The 16312-nt window shown below is 37.4% G+C and overlaps 1 protein-coding gene across 6 annotated transcripts in view; it reads left to right on the top strand.

The window, feature by feature from the left end:
• Positions 1-4172: 4172 nt before the first annotated feature.
• The window catches only part of CHL1 (cell adhesion molecule L1 like), a 267221-nt gene continuing 255081 nt past the window's right edge, over positions 4173-16312 (top strand). For 2 of the 6 annotated variants that reach the window (XM_031954075.1, XM_031954091.1), the window contains exon 1: positions 4174-4446. The gene's annotated coding sequence lies outside the window, so the exon portion shown is untranslated. Of the gene's footprint in view, positions 4447-4800; positions 4974-5427; positions 5594-16312 lie in introns of those variants that run through there. The other 4 variants (XM_031954085.1, XM_031954105.1, XM_031954115.1 and 1 more) reach the window with 4 other exon arrangements.

Below are 16312 nucleotides of genomic sequence, written 5' to 3' on the forward strand. Positions count from 1 at the left end.
AAGCTGATCATAGACATCCTCTCCAAGCTAAACTTTTACATTCAACAAAAGCATCCTGAGGCAAGATGACTAGTAGAAGATTAGAAGGCTTTTCTGAGTGGGTGCTAACTTGGAAGGAAAAATAAACCTACTCTCAGCTGGCAAGAATGGAACACAAAAAAGGAATGGGCAGAGATTTGCTATATAATATTGCATTTACTCATTTGGACTAAGATACTTGCAAACATTGGTATTGATATGATACAGGAAATTCAGAAACTTCTAAATGTAAAATAAGTACTCAACAGGGTGTACCAGCAGGCTAGTTCATCTGTCTCTAAAAAGGTAGCATTTAACTCCATCAAATTTAAAGTGCAAGCAAAACTTAGAGAGATGTAGGCTTCTTGGCTGAGTAAGATGGCAGTAAAATTCAGTTTTACACCCTTAGTAACAATCCAGAAGATATTTTTCATGCCTTGAAGGCTATTTACAGGCCAAAACAAGTCATTGTTGAGGGAGCCACACAGATAAGTGATAAAGACATAATTCTGGAGAAGTGGATTGAAAAATTCCATAGTGTTCTCAACAAACCATCATCAATCAATGCTGAAGTCATTGATGGTATGCTTCAGGTTAAAGTCAATCCCTCTCCAGCCAAACTTGCAACTGCAGAAAAGGTTTTGAATACCATTAGGTTCCTCTCATGTGGCAAAGTTCCTGGTGCTGATTCTATTCCAGCTGAGATCTACAAGGCAGAAGGTCCATTGTTCACACAAACCTGACAAAAATTTTCTGGATTATATGGCAAGAGGAGGTTATTCTCCCAGGAGTGTGCTTTGCAATAAAAAAAAGAAAATAGGCCAAGCTGTAACAACCACAGGAATCTCTCTTTTAGTTGTTGCCAGCAAGATTCTTGCCAGAGTGCTTATTAATAGGATGATCCTTCACCTGGAAGATGGTCATCTACCTGAGAGCCAATTTTATTCCAAAAAGGGCTGAGAAATGGTCGATGTGGGTGTTTGCTGTCCAACAAATCCAGGAGAAATGCCAGCAATAGAACAAAGATATGTACACAACATTTGTCTATCTAATGAGGACTTTAATGCTATCAGTCACGAAAGCTTTTGGAAAATTATGGCAAAATGTGGTTTCCTGGAGAAGTTCATTAGTACTGTACAACAGTTTCCTAATGACATGTTTGCTCAGGTTCTAGATAGACAATGCTCTTATACTTTCACAGTCACCAATGGAATAAAATAGGGCTGTGTGCTTGCTCCCATAATTTTTAGTATGATATTTTCAGCAGTTTTCAGGTGCCTCCAAGAAGGGTCCAAACGGCATCAAAATCATATATTCAACTGATGGTAAATTCGTCAACCTGAAAACACTATAAGCAAGACTAAAGTGGAAGTAGAGTGAGGGAAGGCTTTGTTTGGAGATTGTATACTAAGTGCAGCCTTTGAGACTGAGATGTAACAAAGTATGCATCAATTCTAGGGCTTGTGATAATTTTGGCCTAACAATTAACACCAAGAAAATACAGGTGCTCCACCAACTAGCACCACATCATCCATATGTGGCTACAGTACATGGAGAAATTTTGATGGCTGAGGATAAGTTCAATTACCTTAGCAATCTACTTTCCAGAGATGTCCATAGAGATGATGAGATTGACACACACATCGATAGAGTTAGCTCACTGTTTGGAAGGCTCCAAAGCAAAGTATGTGTGAGAGAAGGTTAATGGACTGCCTGCCAAACTGAAAGACTCTACAACTGTTTTGTTGAAAAGGAGGACAGTAATGATGAATGATAACTCACATTTTATAGAGCAATATAAAGATTTGCAAAATGAGATGCATTATCTCATTTGACCCTTATAATAGTCCTGTGAGATTTTGTATGTCTCATTTTATAGATTAGAAAATGACTCCTAGAGATTTTTTAATGACTTGTCCAAACTCACACAACTAGTAAGTAACTGAGGCAGGACCAGAAATATAGTTGCTCCATATATATATATATATATATATATATATATATATATATATATATATGTAATGAAGGCTTTATCCCTCTCTTCCATTTAAAATATGCATCAAAGGCTCACAAGGACATTGCTTTTATCTTAACAACCCTTAAAGAAAACATTTAAAACTTTAATTCTTCGGTATTGTGAGATTTCTCACTATTGGGGTAGCTTCTCATTTGAGGGATATTTGAATTCAGGAATAAATCGATGCTTCTGTTTTGAAACAAGTCAGGGAGAAAGTGAGTCCAGTGTTCAGTTGGAACCTTGTTGGTACAGTCATACATGACTAGACCTGAGCCCATTGCTTTCTGGCTGTTTACAAAGAAAGTGCTTAAACTCTTGAGCTTAGCCTGACTTTGAGTTTCTTTTGTAGACTTTGACATTGGGAAATGTTTTCCCACAGGCATAATATTTTCCTTTGTAGGGACTATATTTAATATTCTGTCTTAACTTCCTCTTCAGAAATTTTCCAGATGAATAATTATGCCTCAGGAAAAGAATTTAATTCTCCTCCCCCCAACCATCAAATTTAAGCCTAGAACAAATTCTGCCCTCACTTGCATTTGCACTTTGTCTAGTATAGTGAACAGGAAATACACCCACTAAGGTTAGTAATTATTGAAATTTATAACATCACATTAATTTTTGAAATCCTTTATTCAATTGCTTCAGAAGAAGGACTCTGAGTGATTTGTCTGTTGTTCTGTAGGCTGGAATCTTCTTCCCAGGTTTGTTCAGGTTTTTAAAAGATAGTGCACTGAAGGAGAACAGAAATTGGAAGGACAACCTCACAGTCCTAGTGAAATAAAAATTAGAAGTCTGCAATTTCCCAACAACCAGTCAGGGCTTGAAGAAGATAGAATTTTTTTCTTTTTAGTTAAAAAAATCAAATTTTAAAAATTAGAAGAAATTTTCCAGCATAAAAACAAAAAAACAAAACCAGATTTGAATGTGTATATATATAAGTGAAAGCTTGTAAATATTCCCATGTTGATTTTAATATTTTAAGATAATCTGACCAGACAACATGGATGTTGTCTCCCACCTTAGACGGCATACTCTTTGAGAGTAGGGATAATTGTCTTGTCTCCCTCCCCCCACATCTGTTTCTGTTCTTAGCATTTAACACAGTGCTTAGTACATAGTAGGTGTTTAATGAAAGCTTGTTGTCTGATTCGTTGACTGACTTGAAGGCAAGGAAAATATTTTTAAAAAGACATATAATTCAGTGACTTTACTTCTAAGATACTCGTGGTTAAAACATGGATCTGGAGAATTTAAGCCTACATAGAAACCTAATAATTCACACAATAAAATTTGTCTCTGAAATGGACAAACATTTGAGGGCTTATAAATTTGAAATGTAATGACAAAATCATGTTTATGGCCAAAATATGAAATATTAGAGTATATCACACCCTTGATGAGGACATATATGTATATATATATATATATATATACATATATGTCCTCATCAAGGGTGTGATATATATATATATATATACATATATATCCTCATCAAGGGTGTGATATATATATATATACATATATATCCTCATCAAGGGTGTGATATATATATATGTGTATGTGTATGTATATTGTGTGTATATATGTATACATATATGTTTTTCTTTAATAGATAGTGCTAAATTATAGCCAAATTCAGCACAGCCCTCTGAAATGTAGCAGTAGCTGCCCTGTCAAGCTTGATATAAGACCATCTGGTATAAGCATCGAAGAAAACCAATAGGACAACTAAAATTATCATTGACCTGCTCCAAGCTGAGCCCATTTGTAGCAAGAGAGTAAAGGTTCTTCTTGAATAACACAGATATGAGGGGTGGGAAAAGTTCCGGACTTATTTTTATTCTATTCCTAATTCCTATGAAGGAAAAGCCCTAAAGCTAGATACAGTAGCCAGCCAGTGACTGAGAGACAGGGAAAAAAGGAGGCAATTCGGAGAGATTGGCTGGTGGAAGAATGTATGAAGTAGGGGTGATTGGAAGGAGAAAAGGGAAAAAAAGCTGCTCAATACAGAAAAGAGAGAGAAGGTGGGGGTGGGAGGCAAAACAGAAAGAGAAGGCGGGGGAGGGAAAGCCCAAGAGAGAAGGCGACAGGAGAGGAGAGAGGGAAGTGAGAACTGCCTTGATTTTGAGAGGAGAGGGAGTGGATAGGCAGGGAGGGGTACAAGGCGGGACGGGAGCTGCCTTTTCTTGTCTTGTGCCAGCTCCAGGAGGGGGTGAGGCGGAGCCTCCCCGACGGATTCGCGTGCTGCCAACCTGGGAGAGGCTGGTTACTCCCTGAGGAGGAGCAGCGGAAAACAAGAGGCTCAACCCTGCAAGTCAGCCTAGCTTCTGCTCTGAACAACTGGGGTGGCGGAAGAACTTTCCTTTGGGGAAGCACGAAATCTGATCTCGCCCAGGAAGGCCAACGAGGTGTGTTGCCAGAAATTTGTTGGGGTGGTGGTGATCTTTCTCACTCGCAGTCGTGCCCTGCTTCTTCCTCCCCTGCTAATTCTCTCCCTCCCGAGATCTTTCAATCGCTAAAGCATTCCTCTATCTAGATAGGGGACTGGGTGGCGATTTGACTCAATATTGGAAAAGGGGTGTGTGTGTGTGTGTGTGTGTGTGTGTGTGTATGTGCAGTCCACCTGCCACAAAGTGGGGAACAACGTGTTTGTGGTCCTCCACCTGTCTCCTTCCATTCGTACCCCTTTCTCCCTACTTCTCTGATCCTCTAACACCTCTCCTTCCATTACTAAAATTTAAGTTAATATTCCTGTCAATCAGAGGGATGGTGGAACCCCTATGGGGCTCCCTCCACCTTAACACCCAGCAACTGCTTGGAGCAACTGAAGATAGCCTTCCTTCAACGATCCCAAAAGGCCTCCCTCTGGTCATTTAGCTGTCTGGAAGAGGTGGACTGCACCGGCTCTCAACTAGCCCTTCTTTCTACCCCATAGGTGGGTAAAAGCATCAGGCGCTCAGACATGTGTGTGTGTGTGTGTGTGTGTGTGTGTGTGTGTGGGAGAGAGAGAGAGAGAGAGAGAGAGAGAGAGAGAGAGAGAGAGAGAGAGTTTGAAAGAATTGGGGGCTCGACGCGTTACCATGGCTCCCTAGAAGCTGTGCCTGAGGACCTAGACATGCCGGTCACGGATGTTCCCTTCCCTTCTTCCCTCTTTGTGCCGGTTTTTTGGTGAGTGTGTGCGAATGTAGGGTGTGAATATAGTGTTTGTGTGTGTGTGTGTGTGTGTGTGTGTGTGTGTGTGTGTGTAGAGAGAGAGAGAGAAAGAGAGAGAGAGAGAGAGAGAGAGAGAGAGAGAGAGAGAGAGAGAGAGAATATATCTGATTGAAATCTGGAGAGCTCCTGGGGCGGGGGGAGGGGTTGGTAGATGGGGCAGTTCTGTCCCTGTCCACTTCTCTAAAGCCGCCCTCTCTCAACAAGGAGGCTGGGTGGAAAATCCAATCAACTCCTGTTCTTACTATTACTTGGGCAGCTAATAACCACCATCTCCAGGGGGTGGGCTCTGGGGGAGCGAGAGGGAGTGCAGAGCTGAAGTAGAAACGCTGGCAACAAGGAAGGGTAAGTGTCTGGAGAGCGCCCAGCCAGGGTGCCAAGATACAGAAGAACGGAGGGGTGTGTGTGTGTGTGTGTGTGTGTGTGTGTGTGTAAGGGGAGAGAGAGAGGGAGAGGAGAGTTGAGGGAGGGCGGACGGGAGCCTAGGGAAACCCGAGGAACCTAGTGTTTTGACCTGGGGTGGGCAGATAGAGCTGCCTTTGGCTCTCCGGGGAGGCTAAGGCACTGAGGAGGTTTTTTCAATTTTTGCCAAAAAGATAGATAAAGGAGAGGAGGAAGGGTGGGAGGGAGGGAGTGCCTAGGCTAGAAGTACCCTGGGTGACCCCCATTCCCTCCCCAGGGACCAGATCTAGGCTGGTACCGTGGGCTGCTCGAAGGAGATGCGTTCGTTGTTGGGGAAGAGGTGCTTGGCAAGGAAATCCCACGTTCCCAGTCTCTGCCGCTTGGTCGGAACCTTGCCCTTTAAATCCTGGGCTTTGGCTGCCAGGGGGAAAGCGAGCCAGGCTTAGCCCGCGGGGAACAACGGAGGAGGCGCTGGGGACCCGGCAACTTGGGGAGCTTTGGAATGCGTTTGGTGGTGCACGCTCCCGTGCCCGTGTGTACGCGGCCGCGTTCGTGAGAGCGCGTGCACCCGCGCCGGGCACATCTTCGGGGACTGCTGGGGAGGGGAGGCAGGGACTCTGAGCTCTGGCACCAGTGGCTCTTGTGGAAGCCACCTTCTGCTCCATGCCGTTCTGTCTCCTCTTCCCTCTCTCCTCTGAAACCATCTGTCACTGCCACTGAGACCATTCAGAAAGGCAAGATTCTGGCCCGAGCAGATTGAGAGGAATGAGCTGCTGGACCTGGCAAAGTTGGCATGGGAGGGCATCGAGAAGCGTGCTTCGGCAAACGGGAGGGAGGGGAAACTTTGGGTAGCCGTACTGGAGGAGGAAAAACGAGAGTTTAATGAATAAAATAAAGATATTTTCTAGGGCTCTGGATGTGGGAAGGGGGGGCCGGGGAGAGGAGGGAGGCGGTCCCTTGTTCCCATTTACAGTTGCTGCTTTTTGAGTTCAGTTTGCCTAATTTCAGCCTTCCCTGATGGATAATACTGAGCTTGGATAGTAGTCTTTGGTTCAGGTATACATTTAATTTCATTCTGCCCATTTTATCCTTAAGTGCTGTAGTGAATTTAGCCAAAGTGGCACAGTGTGGTGGTATATAATCATCTCTTGTGAGCTCCTCCATGTAGTTAGGGAGTAAATTGAGACAAATGGGTGATAATTTTAAAAGAATTTGACTGAGTGTGATTTCTGGGTACTGTAGTTCATTAAAAATGGATTTCAGAGCATTTTCTATTCACTTTCCAAAAAGGGCTTCAAAGTGGAATGGTAAAATCATCTGATGCTTTGTGTTTTCTTGTAGTTATACTGTCCTCATGGCCTTCAAACAATGGCTTTTAGTGAAAGGAAATAAGTGTTTACTTTTCAGCCCACTAGGTGTGTGATTTCTTCAACATAGACTATACTCCCAGCTCTGTAAAGTTAATTTCAATCATTAAGTCTATTACATGATGTAATACTCCATTGAACATAGCTGCTACCTTGAAGTTCGGTGATCTCATGAAGTAAACAGGCTCTCTTTATCAAATCGGTCTTATATGTTTATTGATGTGTTTTTGGTGAATGTCAGAAAAATAAATGTGGGAGATTTTATAGATAAATATAGATATATACAGATATACATATGCTCATACATAAATCCTATATACTTACATACATACATATACATATATACCATTTCCACTGCCCTCCAGCTTTATATCTTAATATTGACATTTCTTTGAAAACAAAATTTCAATATAAATGAAGGATTATCTCAGCCACTTTTCACAGAAACTGGCACATAGTAAATCCTGAATGAATTCTTGTTCCCTAAACCCAGAAGATAGGTTTTTTTTTTTTTTTTTTTTTTTTGGTTTTGTCTAAACATTTTATTATAGTCATTTAGCTAGGTCATTTTATGAAGGATTTGACAAGTAAAATATTAGATCTCTAACCTTTTTTTTTTCCATTGGGTAAGGGGAGATTCCACAGTGAAACAGAACCAACAGGATAATAAGCAAACTTGCAAAATCTGGTTAAATTGTGTATTTATTGGTAAAAGTTTAGGTATTCTGTGTTGATAGTCCCTCTTGAGAGAAGGCTTAATCTTCACATTGAGGTTTAAAAGGTATCCAAGAGAATTAATGTGACAGCTTGACTGGAGTTCATTTGATCATTTAAATATTGTTTCCCAGGAGTCTTGGCATAGATGTTTCACTTATTGGAAATAATTTTTCACTTTGGTTTGTGACAGATGACAGACCGAAGTATTCTATGCCAATTTTAGAATTTTTGAGATTGCTTTATGCTTTAAAAAAAAATCTGATGAACAGCTTAAATGAGTCAGAAAAACACATTAAAAAATACACACATACACACAAACATACAACCTCCCTAAGTTGAGACATGAGGGGAAAAGAATAACCTATGACCAATCATAGGGTTGATCTGAATTCAAATTTGGTCAACCAGTTGACATGATATGGTTTAATCAAGGCAAAGAAACCTTCTTCATGAAAACAGTTGTCAATGGTGCATTTTATTATTGGTTTCAATCAGTATACATAGCCATTTTTTTTCAGTTGGCGACTGAGTACTATATTTTCAATTATGAACATTTTGATTACAGTTTCATTCTAAGTAACTAATTCACAGTCTGAGGAGAATGCAATTATTATGGTGATTTACATACAATATGCTAAGTTAAAATAGCTAATGAGGGAAAGCATTATGTTTCTTCTATTCATTCCAGGAAGGAAAAAAAAATATTGTGCCTTATAAGTATTTATTTAAAGAAAAAATAACTTTATTCATTAGCATTTTAACATTACTTCCAAGCATTCTGCCACATAATTTCATTGAAACTAAACTACTAACTATAGGAAGTTTCTTTTGTGTTTGCAACTAGGTGGCATAAAGGATCTAAGCCCTGGGCCTAAAGTCTAAGATAAAATGAATTCAAATCCAGCCTGGATAATTTTCTTGTTAGATAACTCTGGGAAAATCCATTAATCTCTGTTTGCCTTAGTTTTCCCAATTGTAAAATGGGATTACAATTGCTCTGATCTCCCAGGGTTATTGTGAGGATGAAATGATATAATATTTGTAAAGTGCCTAATATGAAGTGTACTTAATAAATACATGTTCCATTTTCTTCTCCCTTAATATTCCCAACTCTTACCTAGGCACTTAGTAGACACTTAATAATGTTTACTGACTGTTGGTTTACTCTTGGTAGCACAACACATGCCATTTCTTTTCCACTTGAGAGCCAATGAAGGGGAATGGAGAGGGACAAGCCTCTATTTAGATATAGTGCCTTTCTCTCAAAAATTCTTCACATTTTAACTAAAGGCAAGAATCTTTTTTTTCCTTCTCTAATTTGGAAGGACAGTTAACACCTCAAACATTACTAATTACTGCAGTTTATTTTATCAGTGTTGCTAGTCTACTTAGTTAATTATAGCTTCCCCATAAGCATCATGTTGAGAATAATGAATTAGGGTAACATTTTAATCAAGAGAACATCTATGCCTTTTATCTTCTGTGAATACAAGTATTATTGTGTTACCAAAAGTCACCATAATTTCCCCAAAGGAAAACACAGCAACAACAACAACAAAAACGAAAAACCAGGATTCTTTACCAATTTGATTTAGAAGCTGAATGAATGAGTTGAATTGATCAGAAACAAGTGTCTGTGAGCTCCTGGTTGCTTGGCAACCCAACATTATTCTGCAATTTCTTCTGGTATATTTATCCACTAAACTAGAAAATTCTGTTTTGTTAAAGAATGTTTTTAACTGGTGCATAAATAGACCATAACCAATGGAAATTTTATGTAGTGAGGATTTAAATGATGCTATATGCCTTCCCATTGTGATTGGATAATCAAATGCCAAGAAAAAAAGGAATTCTCTTCTCAGATTCATATTGCTTAGAATAGCTTCTATTTTTCACATTTATTCACATTGCCTTGTAGCCATGTGTAGGATCAGCCATTCTTATCTTTATGGGGATATAATTATTGAAATATACTGGATTTCAGTTTCTCATATAGGCCTCCATACCAAATAGTTGTCTAACAAATTTGAAAAGGTCTAAATCACCAATCCAAATAATTAAAATTCTTCAAATCTAGTGCTTTCATACTTTTGTTTCAATGGATTCATGATCTCATGGATATGTCTATTTCTGTCACCTAAGCAAAATGCTACCTGTTCATATATATGTTTTTGTATTTTGTGATGCTTGTACATATCTTCTCATAATTTTCTTGAGTCTGTTCCCAGAAAATAAAATCTTCCTTTCATTCATTTAACATTTTGTGAATATGAGTTCAAAGTGCTGATCCCCAGTTTTGATGTGTTCCTGTCTCACTCCTTTTTTCAGATCACCTATGTTCATTGTCAATATCATGTTTGTAATCAATCTTTCTATTTCTCATTGTGTATCCTCCACTTCTCATTCAGTTTAGATCATAACCTTAGCACTTAGCAGACGACTTGGCAAATATCAAGTCTATAGCAAATGGTCATCTAAATTTCATGCTAAAAATTCCTTCATTCGTTTGCCTTGCAGACACATTGCATTAAGGAAATAGAATATCAATTCAATTTAATTATTCAACTGAATTAGTATGCTCGGGATGTGCTGATGATTCACGAATAATTCTACCCTTAGCACCTTCCCTTCTTTAGGTGGATACAATAGGAACACAACTAAGTATAATAAAGGGTATGAAATGAAGGGGATGAAGAAGAGATAGATAAAGAATCCAAGAAAAGTTTGAATCAGATGAGATGCTGAACTTCATTGGCTTTATCAGGAAAGGCCTCAAGAAGGAAGCTGCCTTCAAACAGAGACTTGAAGAATACTTAGGATTCCAAAAGATACATGAGGAAGGAGTATGACAAGAAATTTAGGATCATGGAAAGAGCACCAGTTTCCCAGTGATTCGTTTGATCTTTTTCTTCAGTTTTGGGCCTAGATTGATTGGGCAGCAATGTCTAAGAATTATATCAAGGAAGATGTATGCATACACACATCTAAGAAAACAAATACATATGTACATATAAATATATGTATATATAGAGAGACTTGCTCATTATATTATCTGCCTTTGCTAACCTGGCAATCTTCTTCTAATCCATCTTATATAAAGAAGGTTTTCTTAAATTTTATTAAATCAGTATAATTCCTACCTTTCTACTTAAAAGAACATTTCCCATGACTTCAGTGACTATATGAACATGCAACTTCCTGTTATGTATCTTGCTTGACAGTAATTTTCAGCAAAACATTATCTCTATTGTCACATCTGTGAGAGCATATTGTATAATTTAAACATAATCATGGGAGTTGCTATGTTTGAAGATAGTTTTGAGGCTGTTTTATTTCCTCTATTGAGTTAAATGGTTATTTTGAAATCCAGAAACAAGAGAAACAGAGGAATCATATACTGTCACACTCTAGCAGGTTTTTGAATGCAAAAAAAGTATTCTGATGGAGAAAATAAGTCATCAAAACTTTAACTATTCCCTTCTCACACATATATGCTTATTCCATTAATTGATAATTATTGTAGAGATTTGGTAAAGATAACAAAATTGGCATGTGTATTGATAATTGCTGATTTTGCTCATATATATGTTTTTTTTTCTGATAAAAGTGCTATCTATGATTTGTTTTCTATTAAAACAAACAAATACAAAAAAAAAAAAAGACAAAACAAACGCTCCTTTGAGATCGCTTGTGAATCATTGTGCAAGTATCTTTAAAATTATGCCACCTTCAGTTTTACAGAAATGCAAATTTCTTCTTTATTACTTGGCCAGTTCTACCCACCTTTCCTGATTTTATTGCCTTAATTGCTTTTCCTTTAGGGGAAGAAGGAGACTGGCCAATAGGGGCACATTTGAAACTATGTTGACTCCATCCAAATATGGCAGTTCTACTACCATGGATGCTGAGCATAAATTCCCATAGCATATCTGTTCCATGCCACATCTGTTCTGTTTTGTGGCCATCCTTTCAGTTTAACAATTATGATCTTTGGATGATTGGGTTAGCTGAATTTCCTATCAAATTTTATTTAAACTATTCTTCCCTTCCCATTCATATATTTTGACCTTTTTGTGAGTCAAAATTACTGATAATCTGCCATCTCTTCTGTAATATTTTATAAATGAATTTACACTTTTATCTGGTCCACCCTTGACTGCAATATTCCAGTGTTTGGCAAGAAGATAAGTTTTTGCTAGCTGAATTGGTTTCTGAATTAAATCAGTTTCCCGACCCTGTAGTAACTTTCCTGTAATGGCTAAAATTCTCTAAAAAGTGGTGATCAAGTCAATATCTTATGTCTGTTTGCTATATTTGAGATTCAATATTTTGTTTTTTGTTGAGATAAAAATGGCTATAATGACACACAGTACCAGTCCTAATTTAGTATTGATCTCCTCCTGCAACTTGTCAGTTTCCATGGACCACTGATTTTGGGCATGGACAACTAGACATCCTTGTTCATACCTAATATTCCATTTAAATTATATTGGATTGTTGAGCTATTGTTTTATAATAACTAACATTTAAATAGTGCTTTAGGTTTATAAAATATGTGTATTACCTAGGACTGAAGGCCATTTATTAAATATTCTTCTCACTGATAAGGATATAAAGATTGATTACATCTCTCTATCACACACAATATGCTTCTTCATATATAGTATGTGTACATATGCAAGCAATATATGCTTATACAGATATATATATATATATATGAGTGTGTATACATATACAAATACATGTGTGTATCTATATGTGAATATATGTATGTGTGTATGTGTGTGTATTCTTCTTCCCTTAATCTTTCCCACTCTTTAGGCCCTAGAATATTTAACTGCATGCCTTCTCTCTCAGACTTATATGCATGAAAACCATCAGGCTCTGTCCTCTGCCAAAAATACTCACAAATGCTTCTTCACATTGATTTATTAATCTCTACCTCTGAGGACAATCATATATAAATGGACTTGAGACCAAGATTACATACATCATTTTATTTGGTTCTTACAACAAACCTCTGAGTCAAGTGCTCTTACTCCCATTTTAAAAATGAGGAAACTGAGGCACAGAGCAGTTAAGTGCCTCTTTCAGGGTTATATAATTAATAAGTGTCTGAGAGAGAATCCGAATTCCATTCTTCCCAATTCTAAATCCAGTATGCTTTCCACTGTGCCACATAGCAACTTCAATACATCAAATCCCTTTGAACTTTTCTTAAAGAAAATATTTGTCTTGTATAGGTAACATTTCTGAATATTCTACAGTTTTTGTAAAAAAAAAAAAAAACAAACTTGATTTAGAATCACATTTTCCAGCACAACTTTTGCTACTATTCCCTTTGATTAGCTTTGAATCACCAGATATCAAATTATGAGATGATTTATTAAAGAAGAGCAGGGAAACTCTTCACAATATTCCATTAGATGAGGATAAACAGAAAGACAAAATTCAATCCCTGCTCTCAAAGACCTAATAGGCTAATGAGGATGACAATGTGGAAACAAGTTCATTTAAAACAAATTCTACACGGGATACCTTTGGGATAATCTCAGAAGAAAGGCATCAAGATTAAGGAGGACTGGGGAATGTTTTTATAGAAGGTAGAACTTTAGCTGATTCTCAAAGGAAGCCAGGATATGGGCAGGAGAGTACAGATAGTTGTAGACTTGTGAGACAACTATGAAAGCATTCATTGTTGGGAGACAGAGTGTTTTGTGTGGAGGAATATCAAGGAAGCCAGTGTCACTGGATTGCAGAGTAGAGGAAGTGCTGTAATATATAAAGAGATAGGAAAAGTAAGAGGGGTTAGGTTGTTTTGGGCTTTAAAAACAAAGGTTTTCCAGTTTGATCTTGGAAGTTTTGAAGAGTTCCTGGAGTTATTCAATTAGGGAGTGATATGTTCAAATATGTGATTAATGAAGACCATTTTGAAGGCTGAGCAAAGCATAAACTGAAGTAGGAAGAAATGTGAAAAGGGAGTACCAACTAAGAAGCTATTGCCTGCTCATGATGTTGACCTGCCCTAAGCTGTAGCTAGTGACAGAGCAGGGAAGGGAGCATATAGGAGAGATGTTACAGAAGAACATTTAATAACATATGGGAGCTGGGGTTTGAGAGAAGAGGCAGGAATGGCAACTAGACTGTGAGCCTAAGTGACTGAGAAGGTGACAGTACCCATGACCTTAATAGGCAAGTTTGGAAGAAGGGAGTAGTTTGGTATATTGATATTGATATTGAGTTTTGGAAAGGTTGAGTTTAAATTGGCTTTGGAATATCCAGTTTCATTTTCTCATCTACATTTCTTATTACCTTGTATAAGTATAGGCTAAGCCAATTAATTCTACTGTTCATTGTTAATATTTTGTGAAATGAATTTTCATCCTCCTTTGGAGAAGAGTTTATTAAGGGAAACCACTCTTAGACTATATACAGGTGTGTATATTGTGATAGAAAGTTTTGTTTTCAGAAATAAGTCCTGTGTATAACTGAGAAATAAATGTGATCATTGGTTTTCGTAGATATCTCAAGGGATCCATTTTATACATATTCTAGGTAGATTCTTCATGCCTTTTCAGGGACTAAAGTTAGGTTTCCCCTCCCAGTGAATCAACTAAGATTGTAAGCTCAGGAAAAGTACTTCTCAAAACCTGGTGGACCCTAAGCTAAATTAAAATACATAAATTTGAGGTCAAAAAGAACCAAAGAGGTCAGATAGTCAATTCTGCTTATTTTGGGGGTGAGAAAACAGAGGCCTAGAAAAGGAAAATAACTTGCCTAAGATTTCATAAATAAGGAGCCTTAGAACCCAAAGGTCCTGTTGGTCTGACTTTAAATATAGCCTTTTTTCACTACATCAAGTTGTTTCTCCCCCAAATCCAGAATCGTATGGCATCTCTTTGAATCCCTATATATGTGCAGGGCTAATGTGCCATTGTCTCATTTTGTCTGCTTTTTAAGGTGATTTACTGAGAATCTCATAAGTTATTGAATGCTAATGTGTTAAAGACATTAATGGTTTAATGAATCACCTTTCTTGTTTGCATTTCACATTTTAAATGCCTAAAGCACAAGGAATTATACCAATATTAGACATTTCTGGCATTGAGACATAGCAGTTAAAAAAATATGTTTAATAGGAGATATGTTTTTACCCCTTCTGATGACCTTCTGTCACACTGTAGACATTGTAGCCAGCTTCCCCTTTGGTCAACATTCTCTGCTCCTAAACATAACATGTTAATGTGAAACCATGAATGAAGATTCCTCTGTCTTTGTTTGGAGAAGGTTTCTTTTATGGTTCCAGGGAGAGGAGGCCTAGTTCAATTGAACATAAAATAACAGGAGACATTTGTTAATAGTCTGACCAGAGAGTAGATTAGGAATTAGGAATGTTATCTCACTGAAGACCTTTGCTGAAGGATTGTAAAAAGGCAGCCAACTGCCTAGATAATAGATATTTATGTTTTATGTATTTCTTTGTCCAAAAAAAGAGAAGTACTAGTATTCAAGGCTTTCAGGGAAAGATAAACATTGACCTTTTCCACATTCCTGTGAAAAATGTATCTGTCTTTTGACAGTTATACATTACATTTAAAAACACACACACAAGCATGTTTTTATATGTATATGACACAAAGAGAATATAAGCTTCTTGACATTAGGTGCTATTATATATTTTTTTCTTTACATCACTGCTAATTAGCACAGTCCCCAGCACATAAAAGGAAGGACTGGATCTGTGATTTCACTCTGTAGAGATATAAAGAAATCTCCTTTAACAATGCAAATTGGCACTATTTTGCAATTTGTAGTGTGGTTAAAAGTCTTTCCCAGAGTCACATAGTATATATCAAAGGCAGAACTTGAACTGAGTTCATCCTGACTTTGGGGCCAGTTCATGATCCACCATATCACACTCCCCTTTTGCCTGATACATAATAGGAATTTCAGGAATGCATACTGATAACTTGAATTAAAGCAGAAACTCACATAACAATAATATAAGGATTTGTTTAGACAGTACTTTGTACTTTTCAAAAGCATTTTGACATAGTTCAATTTAATAAATAATTACTAAATAGTACTCATTAACTGCTTGCTAGAATTAAGGCACATGAAGCACATGAAAAAAAAAATGTGATCTAGGTTATGTTGATATTATTTGTATTTTCTAGATGAGGATGCTGAATAATGGAGTGTCTGAGTAACTAGGTCAAGGTCAAAAAGGTAGAGAATCAAAAAGAGAATCCAGTGTTAATTTAGTGTTGTTGTTTTTTTCCTCTTGTATCACAATTTGTTCTTGTTTTATTAAAAAAAAAAAAAGGAGGTTTACTGTGTATATCACTGTAAGGTCTTTTTTGAAATAGGAAGCTAGAATGATTGAATTCAGCAGTGATTTATCAGTACCTATTCTGTGTAAGGCTAATTCTGGGCATTATGATATAAATTTGAATCAGAATTAAGTAATAAGCATTTTTTTAAAAATATCCTGTTTTATATTAGGTTTTGTTCTCCTGGGGATATAGAGGTTAAAATAATACTTTTTATTTTAGGGCTCTTCCATTTTTAATGGCAG

The sequence above is a fragment of the Sarcophilus harrisii genome, chromosome 1 (assembly GCF_902635505.1).
Source record: "Sarcophilus harrisii chromosome 1, mSarHar1.11, whole genome shotgun sequence".
NCBI lineage: Eukaryota > Metazoa > Chordata > Mammalia > Dasyuromorphia > Dasyuridae > Sarcophilus > Sarcophilus harrisii.